The sequence below is a fragment of the Mustela erminea genome, chromosome 6, assembly GCF_009829155.1.
Source record: "Mustela erminea isolate mMusErm1 chromosome 6, mMusErm1.Pri, whole genome shotgun sequence".
Lineage (NCBI taxonomy): Eukaryota > Metazoa > Chordata > Mammalia > Carnivora > Mustelidae > Mustela > Mustela erminea.
Window position 1 is genome coordinate 15790945 of NC_045619.1, and position 14553 is coordinate 15805497.

The following is a 14553-nucleotide window of genomic DNA, read 5'->3' on the forward strand; positions in this document are numbered from 1 at the left end:
GGGTTCTCATGTCTGCTGTAGTCTGTCTTCTCCCTCACTAACTTTCATTCCTTTCTGTGACCCTTTTGAAGGATAGAATCCTTCTTTCCCGATAGCAAAAATAATGCCTGCCCCATACTTAAAAACCCACAAGACACAGAAGTTAAAGATGGAAGGTAAAAATCAGTGGTCCTGTCTTGGTTCTGTGAGTGAGGCCCCCTCTGATGGCTTTGTCCTTCCATTTTTCTACTTCCCCAAAGAGTTGCTGTGACCAAGCTTATTATAAATATTAGTAAGAAAAATTGTGGGTTGCCATCTGTGGGGACTCGGGGCATGGATTCAATGACATTTCTTGGGTGGCTTTTCTAACAGTTTATTTCCTTTCCTCTTATAATCGTCACAGCTGAACAGGCCCTGACCATGAGTCTCGTGAACTTCCGTTTTTCTCATGTGACAGGATGAGCCGTTGTAGGGGGGAATAGGGCTGGCCAGGGTCACTTGAGGAGTACATTTTCCATTTCCCCATCTCTTACCTGTGTTTTCGAGTGTGGCTTAGAGGGTAAGTGGCGTTGGAACACAGGGGACACCACCGTATCTGAATGATGAAAACGAGGAAAAATCTACCTTTACCTCAAGGTGGCTCAGATGACCGATTTTTTTAAAAACTTCTTTCCTGTGGGAGTGAGAAGCAGAACGTGGCCTCCTGTTCAGCAGGCCAGACCCACTCTCTGTTGGAACATCGGTCTTCGATTAATTCGGTGATGGACTCAGAAACACACTTGAAAGCAACTTGCATTATTAGCCATACATAGCTTACATTTTATGACCTGCTTAAAGATGCAGGGAGCATAAATCTTGGGGAAGACTGTCTTATTTACTTGTTCGTCTTTTCTGCAGATGGGATGCTTACATCAGAGCCGGGCTGGCCTCAGATGTCTGATCCAGGACATTTTAGCTGAACTGTATGAGTCCATTAAACAAATGTAAGGGTTTTTGGGAAAAAAGGGCTGCGTCTCAAACCAAATGTTTTACATAGAGAACATCTGGGGAATATTGGTATTTGTGTGTACAGTACATCAGAAAGCAGCTTGGTGGGGCTCAGCTGGGATGTTTCTGGCCTGCGGTTGCTGGGTTTGACAGTTTTGTTGTAGGGGAATGGTTCTTATGAAGTGTTGCCATAAAGGCGGTGCTTGATCCAGGAAGGGGTGTCCTTGTTTAGCCGCACACCCAAATTGTTCTGATTAGCTCCCTGGCTGGATCGTCCACGAAGTTTGAATAGTTTGATATCTGAGCTGGTTTCCCCCCAGGCCTAACTTCCCGAGAAAAGAAGCATCCCAGTGTCAGGACTCAGGGTGTTCCTTCCTTGTCCTGCCATTCTGGGGATTTGATGGAATCGTGGGAACAGTTGTGGCCCCACAGAGGCAGCATTGGCCACAAAATCCAAGTACCCCCTTGACCATTGGGTGTGGCCTTCATGACTTGTGATGTGGGGAGTCCCTTTTTTTCAGTTTCTCTTTTCCTTTCCTGCAACACGAGGAGCCTGTCTCAGGGGCTGGTGGGGCAAGTACAGTTAAGTGGGACGGAATGGTGCGCATAGTGCCTGGGGGTCGTTTACCCATCCTGGTCTTGCATGCCTGGGTTTGCCATCTTCCCCGCAAGGATAGAGATGATGTGGACTAGAGTGGAATCCGGGGTATCATCTAGGTAGGTCATCTGACTTTAACAACTTGAGGTACTGGGCCAGGTTGGTGGCCTGAGTGGGTGGGTGTTTTCATTCTTACAAAAGTGAAGACTTGATTATTATTATTCACTTGATTCGACTCAACAACTATTTATTGAATGTCTGCTGTGGTGCCAGACTCTATTGTAGATATTGGGGACACACAGATGAACAAGGCACTGTAGGCTCTGCTTGTTATGCTTGGTATTGTCTGTGAATGACCCTCCCTTTGGTTGGATTATATGTTGACTGTGATTTAGGTCAGTTGGGCAAGGAGTAGATTATTCATGTGCTCTGGCTGGATAACAGAATACCACACACTGAGTGGTTAAATAGCAGAAATTAATTTCCTTACAGGTCTGGAGGCTAGAAGTTCAAGATCAGGCTGCCGGCAGGGTTGGTTTCTGGTGAGGCCTCTCTTCCCAGCCTGTAGACTGCCACCTTCTGGCTGTGTCCTCACATGTTCTGTCATGGGTATGTGAATGCTCCTGGTGTCTTTTCATCTTCTTATATGGACACCGGACCTGTTGGATCAGGGCCCCATCTTTATAGACTCATTTACCCCTAATTACCTCCTTAAAAGGCTCTTCCTTCAAATAGAGTCACATTGGTGGGTAAGGCCTCAACATATGAATTTGGGGGGATACAATTCAGTCTATAAGAACTGGTAAATATAGATATGAACATTATTTGGCAGAGAATATGGCTAGACTCTCTCTACTTTTCTGTAAGATAGGTAAAAAATAACCCTACTGAACCCCCAACCAGCCCAGGGAAAAAAAAAAACCCATAAACTAAAACAAAAACTAAAGGCAAAACTCCGTAACAATTTACTATGGCTTTATTTTGGTGCAAGAGGAAATTATTGTAAAAATTACATCTGGATGGTCCCTGAAGATTGGCATTTTGACTTGTACCAGTCAAGTGAGACATGGCCCATTTCGTGGAGGAGGTGACTGAGTGTAGGCGCACAGTATGTGTGAGCAAAGGGGACAGAGCAGATATGTCCTTTTTAGGGATGGAAAAATGAATGAGCAAAATGAAACTCAATTTTGGTCTTATTTAGGACTGTGAATGAAACACAAAGGTAGAAATGGCAGGGGGTGATGCACGGAAGGACTTCTTAGGAGGCCCCAACTCTGCATACCTAAAACAGTTCATGATCTCCCAAAAAGACACTTTGCTGGAAAGGGTCTTACAGTCCTAGAAAAAGCATCATCTTGGCCAAACTCTAGGCTTATGTGTTTGCCTCTTGGCTTGAGGAGGGTGAGATGACTTGATTGGTAGTCTCCTTGTCTGTGCCGAAGACTGTGTATCTTCTGGTCCAGTCCCCATCCCACCTGCTCCCAGGAGCCTGCCCTGACTTCTCTAGCCCCAAACATAGCAGGTGCTTCCCTGCTCAGTAGTCTTGTTCTGTCTTCCCACACTGACCCATTGACGTCTCCTGGTAGAAGTTAGGGGTCTTGGTTGCTAGTGACAGAAATGGACTCTGTGACTCATGAAGGAGGAAGTGAACTTGGAAGGTCTGGTGTATCCCAGAGGAGGAGGCTGGGGAAAAGACAAAACCCAAGGAAGCCCCAGGGAACTAGTTCTTTTTGGAGATTGTTGTTGGGATGAATGGCCCAGCCATTCTCAGACCACTCAAAACTCAATTCTGGGGAAACAGCCTCTTCTAAGCCCAGTCCTAGGATCATGGCCCACCTGTTGGCGTTGGGAGAGTGCTTTAACTTGACTGACATTCTCTTTTAAAACTGCACGTGGTGGGATCCCCAGAGCAATGTCAGAGTGTTTCTATCAGTAGAAGGGTGAACGGGTGCAGGGCAGGGAGAAGCTTTGATGTCCACCGCCCTTTCCAGTAGGATTGTAAGCCCCTTAGAGGGAATGTCTGGATCATGTCCTACAGGGCCTAGATCAGTGCCTTGTCCAGAGCGAATTTGCCCGGATTGCTTGCCGGAGAATTGACTCACAATCGCATCATTTTTAAGGACACACCTCTCACACCCTTCTCCAGCTCCGCCTTTTGTCCAGTTTCATGGGCTGGCCTCACAGAGAAAAGCAAGCAACACCAATGGAGGTGCTTTTGAAGATGGAAGCAGTTTAAAAGCTAGCTTAAAACAAGACTCAGGGCGGAAACGAGGTGTTATCTCCAGACACTCGGATTCAGCCCCTTTTCATCAAATCCCCGCACTGAGCCAGGCGCTGCGGCACCTGCTTCGTGGGTGTGGTCCAGAGTTTAAGAATACGGTTATTGGGTTTTGTGTGACCCAGCTTCCCTACTTGTGAGTCGTGTACCCTGGGGCAAGTTACATCACCTGCCTCAGACTCCGTTTATATTCATGGAGAAGCAGAAATAATAATGTTTCTGCAAGAATTTAATGAGGGAAAGGTTAAGCAACAGGACGGTGCCCGGTGCCTGGCTCACAGTCAGGGCCTGATAACCTGTAATTATTAGCATCACTGTTAGCTGTTGTTGTGAATTATCTCCCAGCCTTCCGCAGTGGGTGCTGTTCTTATCTCCGTCTTATTTTTTTAGGAGCTTATAAATAATGGAAATTTATTTTTTATAGTTTCGAAGGGTGGAAGTCCAAGATCAAGCACCCAGAGGTTCTGTGTCTGGAGATGGCCCCTTTCCCAGTTCATAGACGACCATCTTCTCACATGCCCTCACTTGGCAGATGGGACAAGGGAGCTTTCTGGGGTCTCTCTACTAAGGCCACTGATCCCGTTCATGAGTGCTCCAACCTCAGGACCTAATCCACCCCTGAAGGCTCCATTTCTAAACACCATTGTATTTTCTCCATTTTAGAGATGAACAAGTTCGGGCTCAGTAATTTCAGGGTAAGTAGGGATTCAACACTTGAGAGATGAGTGAGTAAAAAAAAGACCCAGTGGCAGGTGGCTATGGAATGATAAGATGTTCTCCTGTGGTTTTCCATTTTTTTTAAGGGTCCTTCCTTCCCAGTTCCAGCTTTATTGAGATATTATTGACATAGGATGTATGTCAGTTTAAGGTCTATGGTGCAATGATTTGATACATTTCCATATATTTGCAGTTTGGTATATTGCAAAATAATTACCATTATCAGGTTAGTTACCACTTCTATCCTTTCACCTAATCATCATTTTGTGTGTGTGCGTGTGTGTGTGTGTGTGTGTGTGTGTGTGTATGTAACATTTAAGATCTACTTTCTTAGCTTTCAAGTACCTCAGGCAGTATTTGTTAACTATAGTCACTATGCTGCACCTGAGGTCCTCACAACTTAGTCAGTTTAGAGCTGGGGGGTGTGGTGCCCTTGGACACACATCTCCTCTTTCCCCCACCCCACAGGCCCTGGTACCCACCAGTGCACTCTCTACCTCTATGAGGTTGGCTGTCTGAGATTCCACAGGTACGTGAGATCATACAGGATTTGCCTTCCCCATCTGGTTTATTTCACTTTCACAAAATGTTAAGGGTCCTGTGTAACACCTGGAGTCCGTTTGAGCCACGGCTTCTTGGCGTCTACTATGTGCCAGGCACCTTTGAGGTGCTGGAGACGTGGAGACAGAAATGGTCTCTGTGTGAATGGTGACCGAGGTTAGGGAAGCGGACCTGTACATGCGTCATGGGGGCTCCTGGTGGGGGACAGATACAGAGGAGCTGGCGGTCAGTTGAAGACAGTTGCAGATGACTGGGCGTGGAAGGGGTCCCGGCGGAGAAAATAACAAGCACGAATGTCCGGGAGTGCCTCACTTTCCACCCAGGCTGTTCTTTGGGGTCCTCATAAGAGCCACAGACCCCTGCCCCATACTCCGTGAGGGTAGGAACTGAGTGGTGGGTGTTGGATGAAGGTCACAGAGCTAACCTGCCTCATGGGGTGGCCGGAAATGCCCGCTGGGGGCTGCGCGTGCTCTTTGGGGGTCCGGTTGGCATCGCCTGGGGCTGTGCCTGCAAAGCTGGAGGAGCTGCTGTGACAAGCCTCCCAGGGCAGGTTTGCAGGGTGGGGGGTCATTAGCGGGCTGATAAGCACCAGGGATGGGGGTGTGTGGGATTTTGCCCTAGGGCTCTGGAGCGGGGCCCAGCCTGTTAACTCTCTGGGCAATGGACAGTGAGAGCTTCCTTTGGAAGGAAAAGAAACTCTGGTTTGTGATGAGATGCTCAAGGAGGCCTCCAGGGGGACAGATCACAGCCAGACCGTTGTTCTTTACCTGTCCCGTGTGTCTTCGCACACTCTCATTGCCACGAATCAGCTTTCCCAACAAGGGTTTCGTCGGGATAAAAATAACATCTGAAGAATCTTCCCTTTCACTTATTTATAAAATCATCCACAGTTAAAATATGCAATATAATTTAAAGCCACACTTTTTTTTTTTTTGCATGTTCCTATATATTTTACCATCTTAAGAAATTAAAAAGAACTTTTCTTCTTTGTTCTGGTCACCTGGACCAGCTAAATTCAATGGACTAATTCCACCCCACTTTGGAAAACTAATTTTGGGTCTTAGGTCTTCTGCGTCCCTTGTTTATTGTTCCCAAGGTCAGTGACTTAGTAGCAGCCCGAAGTTAATATTTAAAAGCAGTGTTTTCAGTGAATTAAGAAATAAGGGGATAAAAACTCCCCAAGTATGCATACTTGGGGAGATATGATTTGTGTGATATATCACACATATGTGATATATCACACATGTGTGATATCAAGTAAGACTTCAGAAACTGGAACATGGTTTGGGCTGAATTGGAGTGAATACCATCTCTCTGGCATGTCTGTGGGAGGACAGCCCTTGGCACGACAGGGAAGTGTTGTGACGCGAAACGAGTCATAATTTGCCAGCACGCCCAGGGGGATCTGTCATTCTCCATGTCGGCTTGTTCACAGTGCGGCAGTCCGGGCCCCTGGCTGAGCTGGGGCTGGGCCTCCCAGCTGCATGGTAAATCTTCGGGTGGCAGTTTTGGTCCTGCTGTTAGATGTGGCTTGGGAGTTGGTGAGCACCCCTAGCCCGGAGTATTCGTCCCAGACTGGGGGTCTAGTACCGCTATTAACTCCGTGAACACGGGCCTGTGCTTTGACGTCCCCAGGACTCAGTTTCCCCACCTATAAAGTGAGGGGTTTGGGATAGACCATCCCGAGGTCCTTGCAGCTCTAACATCTGCGGATCATCATACCTTGTGCCGTACGACTGCCTTCTCCGCCCTCCATGCTGCAAGCAATCTGTGATTCCCTCCCCCGCTCCACCTCACGGTGCTGGCACTGTTGACATCCTCATTGGCAGAGGAGGGCGTTGAGCCTCTGGCATGCTGGCCTGGGTACGTCCGTGCAGGGGCACCTGGCCACGTTGCTGTGAGCGAGGACAAGGCCAAGGTGCTGATGTGGTCTCTCAGCCGTTCTGGCCGGGGCTCAGCTGGGCTCGGAAGTTGATAAATAAAAATTGCACAATTCTGTGCTTATCCAGACCGGGTTATGAACCGCATCAGAGCAATCAGATGCTACCAGTCGAGGCTGTCCAGTGTCAGCCTTCAGGTCCGGCCCTCCCTCTCCCTCCTCAGGACAGTTGGAACCTGGAAGAAAAGCAGCTGCTCTGTAGAATTCTGAGTCGGTGTTGCATTTGGCTTTCGGAAATGTGAAAGTCCAAAAATAAACAGCTGCTTGGCCGTTTGGGTTCCAGCGAAACAGCCTTACGAATTGAGTCCCTCTGTAGGCGCTGCTGTTGCCTGAGTCCCATCTCTTGTGCTTCCAGAGGACTTGGCGTGCCACGGGCCTTGGGGTCATTTATTGGGGGGGAGCCTGGAGAGACTTCTGGAGCATCCTGGTAAGAGGAAGCTCCTTGAGGTCCCAGCCAGATCGATCTTCTGTCACAGAGCCGGCCGGACAGGAGGCTCCAGGGCTCACTTCCTCTCTCTTCCTTTGGAGACATTGACGTGGGAACCCCGGGTTGAGTGCAGAGCATGGAGAGCAGATCATTATCAGCCAGCTTCTGGGGCCTCCACAGCAGCCACAGGCTCACACGAGCAAACTGTCCCCAGGGATCAAACCTCCCTTGCCAGGGTTAAATTAAAAAACAAAATAATAAATAAATAAATAAAAATAATAAAAATAAATAAATAAACAATGAATAAATAAATAAATAAATAAATAGATAACTTGTCACAGAGTCCCCCTCAGGGAATCAGCTTGTTTTTAATTCCCCTCTCTAGGGATGGACAGTTCATTAATTTTCATTAATCATCTCATGTTTAATACGACTGCGCAGTGTTTAAGTTATGGAATAAGAAGTGCCATCATGGCCGCGTTTTCTCCGACGGTTTGCAAACATCAGAGTGCAGCAGAATCCCCTGGGAAGCTTGTAAAAAAGGCTGTTGCTGGAATTCAGTAGATTATTGGGAGGGGTCGGAAGCTGCATTTTGACAATCAGCACCCCCCCCCCCCCCCCAAGATCTGATGCAGGCGGTGTGCTCAGCACTCTTTGAGGGAAGGACTGCTCTCCCAGAGAATCAGATCATGTGCTCTGAGCTGGCTCACTGCTTGCTTTTGGCATTGACACTGTTGTGAAGTTTTCATGGGCCTTTTTCTTTTTTTTTCCTGCCGCTCCTTTGATTCCTGCCTGGTCAGCCGTGGCCACTGTCTGGTGTTTACAAACCCTGGCCTGGTAGAGGGAGTGTAAATGTGCCCACAGTTTTTGAGCCATGAATTCCACTTCCCTTGTGGCATCACCCCATGCAATAATGACGTGCTTAGCCCAGACCTTGAAGAGGGGCTGTGGGGATAAAGATAAAGATGTCCCGGCCTCTCTGAGGTCCTCTGAGCAGTCCCATCAGATAAAAATCTGATTTGCTATTCAATTCTGGAAATAGAACACATTAAAAAAAATTATTTATTTATTTTCAAGAGAGAGAGAGAGCAGGCAGAGGAGAAGGGCAGGGGTGGGGGAGAGGGAGAGAGAGAATCTCAAGCAGATTCCCTGCTGAGTGTGGAGCCCGACGCGGGGCTTGATCTCCAGACCCTGAGAACAAGACCTGAACTGAAATCAAGAGTAGGACGCTTAACTGACTGAGCCACCCAGGCGCCCTTGAAATAGAACACATTTTTCACGGCGGGAGAAAAACCAGTCAGGCCACATCACCCCTGATGGGGAGTTTTGGGAAATCGAGGCTGGAGAACCACCTCCAACAGAGGACTATATTTTCAGAACCTTTGATGAGATTCAAGGGCTGCTGGTGGTGCACGGTGGATTCTGTTCTTCGAAGAAAAAGCTCTTTCTTCCACACGCCGCACTTCCTGGCGTCGGGGTGCATCTCCTCCGCGCCTGTTGCTACAACTCTTGGCTCCCGGTCTGCTTCTGTCTGAAAAAACATCCATGTAGTGACATGAATCAACAGGCCGGAGAGGAAGAGGCCCCTGGGCCCCGTGGAGGAGTTGGCTTGGGTCCCTGTGGGGTCGGTTGCATCATGGCAACTTGCTCGAGTGTTCTCCCGAGTTGGCCAGGCTCCTTGCAAAGAGCTGGAGGTCATTTAATTAATTAGGGGCTTTGGCTGCAGGCTGGCCTCCTGGGTGGCATTGCCGCGGTCATGGCCGCGCACAGCCTTTCTTGTGTGGCTGGTGTGGAGCTGTGTCCTGCCCTGAACTCTGACCGTCAACCAGACGCAAGCAGGAACCTCTCCACTGGCCTCCAACCTCATTTGGCAGCTCACCTCTGCTGCAAGTGGCCTCCAGGCCCCTGGGTGAGCAAAGATCCCCAAGCTGCCTCTGCCTCCGTGCCCCGCAGCTCCTGTAGAACGTGGCCGGGGGTGAGATCACACCTTATGAATGGCAGGGAAGGAAGCTGCCAGCTCCCGTTGCCGGGGTTAGAATGCAGACTTGTTCTTACTAAGTGATGCTAATGCTGTGTTTCTGGCTGCATTTCTTTGCTGCTACTCAGACCCGAAATGCTGCCTCCTTGCACCTCACCTCTGACCCTATAAAACTTCACCTGCTTGGAGGGGGTCCCATCACAGCGAGTTTTGGAGACTCTTTAAGATCTATGGAGAGATTCTGTCCCTTGCCCTGTTGCCGTCCATGCCAGCTTCACCCAGAGCCGCTAGAATCAGCAGCCTCTGTGGAAGTCTTAGCTCTGTCTTTCACAACCTGTTTGAGTTTGGGCAGTATTTGTCTTTTCTGTATCTCAATTTCCTCCCCTGTAAAATGGGGTTGCAGTTAGGATTAAATGAGATAATCTCCACTGATGCATAGCTGACGCTTAAGAAATGCTAAGAATCTTGCTGCTGATTTTATTTATTTATTTATTTACTTATTTTTAAAGATTTTATTTATTTATTTGACAGATCACAAGTAGGCAGAGAAGTAGGCAGAGAGAGAGAGAGAAGAGGAAGCAGACTCCCTGCTGAGCAGGGAGCCTGATGCGGGTCTCTATCCCAGGACCCTGAGATCATGACCTGAGCCGAAGGTAGAGGCTTTAACCCACTGAGCCACCCAGGCGCCCCTTGCCTCTGATTTTAAAATGTGGCTATGTCCCGGGCAAAGTCAGAGCACTAAGATCTCGCCCCTCAGACCGGCTTCACTGTTGTCACAGGAAACTTGCTAGGAATGCAGAATCCCAGGCCCCCTGTTAGAACTTTGGACTCAGAATCTGCATTTTAACAAGGTGTCCATGACCCCTGTTTTGAGAATCAGGATTCTAGGATGCTCCCTGCAGGCTGAGAGATGGCAGTGACTGAGCATCATGGGAGGGGCTCTGGAGGGAAGAGGGCAGTGATGCTCTTGCTTAGAGGCAAACATACAGCCTGTCCAGAACTACCCCCAGGCCCCAGGGCAAGCCAGGAGGACGGCTGGTGGCCCCACTCTCTGCCGGCAGGCAGGCAGGCAGAATTTTAACCTGCTCTGGCCTCAGTACAAATGTGGGGAAGGAGAGGATGTGTGAGGCATGGTGGGGGGGGAGGCCTATAAGATGATTTGCTGGGGCTCATCACCCCTGAAACGCGGTCCGGGACCCCGTATCTTCCAGGCCTCATCTATCACCACAACCATTTAGTAAACACCTACTGTGTGCTACTTTACTCACATCATTCTCACTCCTTATAACAGCCCCAGGAGGGGGTGGGGTGGAGGTGGGGGTTAGGAGGGGGTTGGGGGGCCATGCTTCCTAGCCCCCTTTTGCAGATGAGAACAGACCTGTGATGCTCTGGCTCCCCTGAGGTCAGCTAGCTACTGTCTCCCCATCCCTGCCCAGCCACCAAGCCCTTAACTTTCCTGGCAGCCACAGTGGCAAAGGACGCCCAGCAGGGTGCAGAACAGGTGATTCTTCCAAAAAGGAAAAAGTGCCCCGTAGGGAAGAGGAGGCAGGGCCTGCTCCCTTTCAGGAGGGCTGAGGGCTGGCTGGGCTGAGAGCACCGCTTAAAGAGGCAGGGCAGAATTCATAGTCCCCCCGCCAGACCTGCTGCTGCATACGGTTTAGACATTAAACTCTAGGGTGGCCTTATTTAAAGGCAGACCATTTTATAAGGCGCGCGGTGCTGTCTAGACTTGGGAACATTTATGAATGCGGCTGTACTGCGCGTGAGTTCCCGTTGCTTTGCAGGCAGGGTGACATCTCTTTGGCTCCTGCGGCAACAAATTGGATTTTTTTTTGGAAGGTGTATGATTTCAGACATTTGGTAATCTCTTCCTGCTGGGCCTTTCTTCCCTTACCTCTATCTTCCTTTGTCGATGTGGGTGAGGACGAAGAAAACCGCAGAGCACATTTTCTCCAGAATGCCCACACCTCTCTGTGTCTGTTCGGTGGCCTTTGGCCATGAGGAAAATTACGTAATTATTTGTGCAATTTTTGCCACCCCCCCCCCCAACCTGGAGGGCTTGGACGGAATCTTGTTGGTTCTCTTCTGGGTTGTGCCAGCGCTGTGCTTGGTACCTGGTTGGTGTTCCAAAGAAAGAAGTGAACAAGCAGCCCAAATCCAGAGATGCAGCCCAAATCCAGGGTATCTTGAGACAGGCTTTTGATTCGAGTGCGAATCTCTTATTCCCCTCTTCACTTAATCCTCACAGGAGGTTCCTCCTTGGTGGATGAGGAAACTGGAGCACAGAAAGGTTATGCAACCTGCCCGAGGTCACACAGCGGCTAGTGGGCTAGTGAGTGGTTTCAGCCAGGACTCAAAACTGCACCCCAGTGCCCCTAACCATTAGGCAACCCTGCTTCCCTGCGTGCTGGCTCCGTTTCTCCCTCGACCTCATGAAGCAGGCGCTACCTTACGTTACAGCACCTTCATTGATAGATCTCTGTCTCCTTTTATAAACGACTCTTTAAAAAATATGACAACTGTTCTTAGCTTTCTGGGTCCTCCAGAAACAGGCCACAAGCTGCACTGGGTTGCAGGCTGAATATGCAGCAAACAGAGAAGCCAGAGAATTTCATGTGGTGTGACAGGCCCCCAAGAAGATAAAGTGGGGGACGGTGTGGCGAGAGGGGTCAGGGAGGTCCGCGGAAGGCATCCCGGAGCTGGGGCCTGAGTGAGGATCTGGAGATCTGGGGTGTGAAGGGCCGGGCTGCTGTTCTTACCGGTGGTGTTACAGTGTCCGAGGTTTGCCACTGACTGGCGCGTCAGCTCTGTGCTCCTGGGAGTTGGGCGGAGGGTCTCGCCCTGGCCTTGACAGTTACATGGCTCTAAGAGATCTCTAGCATTTGTCTCCTACTGACTTCCTCCAACCTTTTGAAAGAGAGGGCAGAATGAGCCCTCTTTTACATTGTCAATAGAAGATTCATTTCAGGAAGAGGGAAGCTTTTGTGGAGGGGCAGCTACCATGGTTATTAACATTTATGGAGCCCTTTTAGTTCCTCAGCACCGAGTGGGGTTTTATTAGAATGTGAACACTTTCCTTTTCATACTGGGCTGGAAGCATCCCCCTGGCAAACGTGCCCCTGCTCCACTGTTGAGGGGAGCCCACTGACAAGTGAGCTTCTTTTCTTACCCCCCCCCTGTCACCAGCCTCCCCTGACCCTGGAAGGGGAAAGAATTTATGCCTATTGTTATTTGACAATAGGGCCTCCTGGAGGCCAAGTTCAGCCTGCTGCATAATCCAAGGGGTGGTTTCTCCCCTAGCCCGTCTTTAGTTCCTGGAGGAATGCAGGAGTCGATCCAACAGCCACCCACATCCTCCAAGGCCTGTGTGTGTTCCCTGTCTGCTTCCTTCGAGAGCAAGCTCCCAGGATCACAGTCCCAGCTCAGACAAAATAAAGCCTGCCAGTCATATCTTTATATTCCACTTCAGCACAGGGAGGCTTTTCTTGCTGCATACAGAATGGGGCTCCGGGAGGGGCTGGGGTGGCTTTGAGCCCAGCACCCTGGTGAAAAGGGCCTTGAAGCTGGAAGCTCATTCATCTGTGGGCAGCCCCCTTTTATGCCGCTTCGGGAGGCTGAGGGAGAACGGTGCTGGCCCCTGGGTTTACAGCCCAGCGTCCCGCGTTTCCGCTCTGCTTTATCCATTCCTCGGTTCCCCTTGCAGCAGGATGCCAGACAAAAACTAAGCAGTTTCCCAGGGTGCCTGTCTCAGGGGTGGTGTCTGATTAGGCTGGTCCTTCCTTTTTTGCTCCGGCCACTATCACTTCGGCCATCTGGGCTCTCCTAACCTAATGGCAGACGTCAGCCCTGCTTCCACCCCCTCCCTCCTCCCTTGTGCTCTCCTTTCTGTCGACCTAACACCTGCCCACCTGCTCACACTAAGGCTTTACTCAGGCCTACCTTGTGCCAACCGAGAGTCACACACTGGAGATCAATGTGTGAATCAGATCCCCAATTAAATCCCCGTAGAGCCAAGGGACGACGTGAATACTGATTTCATTACAGCTGGGGAGGGTTCTGCAGAGGAGACATATGGGGATCTGCCCATCCATTTCCCCCACTTGTTGGGAGGTCAGCAAGCAGCAAAAACAATAATAATAACGATAATGATGATAATAGCTACCCAGTTCTTACTGAATTATAGATGGACCGACTGTATTTTAGAAATGTTTCCACGAATCGTGCTTGGCGGCGACCTGGTCTAAGCCAGGAGATGCTAACGATCACAGAGGGGAGTGCGCTCCCAGGGAGGCTGATAGGAACCTGTCTTAATCCGGGTGTGATGGTGGCCTGGTGGTAACAAGGAGCACTTCATGGCTTTGTGGTCTGTGGGATGCGCTAAGAGCCTTCCGTCTAGGAGAGGGTGGTCCAGGTGGGAGCTGACATCACAGGAGGACTACTTTGGAGGGGACTAAGCAGGCTTTTGGACCTGGGCACACACTGATTGGCAGGCTTCCTTGTTATCCATGGATACCTTCCCCCTCCAGAGTACTTTTTGCCTCCCTTAGAGCCCAGGGTGGATTAAATTACGAAGCAACTTGTTTATGAGCGAAGATGAATCCATTGGCAAAGCGTTCTTCCTTAGTAGATTCCCATTGTCATTTAATGCTTTTTTGTGTATGTGTTTCTTTTGAGTAAATGCTCTGTGCGTTGGCCCAGGCAGCTCTCTGTGCAGTTCAGCTTTGCAGACACTGGTGCGGGGATCAGCTGGGCCTGGGCAGGGAGTCTGTGTCCCTCCCTTTGTTTTGTCCTGATTTTTCTACAGCAGAGACTTTTGGTCTTGTCATGTGTATCAAAGGTCCTTGGGCAAGAGGAAGGGTGAAGGAAGGATTTGGCCGCTGAGCAATTGCACAAACACAGTGTAGGCTGGAGTCTTAAAACCGGACGTTTGAGCAGAACTGGCCTCGAGAAGCCCCATGCAGGAGAGCTCTGTGCTGTGGCAGCTGCCCGGTGGAGCAGAGGGACACTGATTTCACCCACCCATGTTTAATCATCGATACCCTGTAAACCGAGTTCTCCCTTTCCCTTTTTTGCAAAGGGTCAGGATTCC

General features: G+C 49.7%; 1 protein-coding gene across 1 annotated transcript in view; it reads left to right on the top strand.

Annotated features, from left to right (window-relative positions):
* NUAK1 (NUAK family kinase 1) overlaps window positions 1-14553 on the top strand; it is a 71233-nt gene that overhangs the window by 17124 nt on the left and 39556 nt on the right. The gene's annotated exons all lie outside the window — the stretch shown is intronic.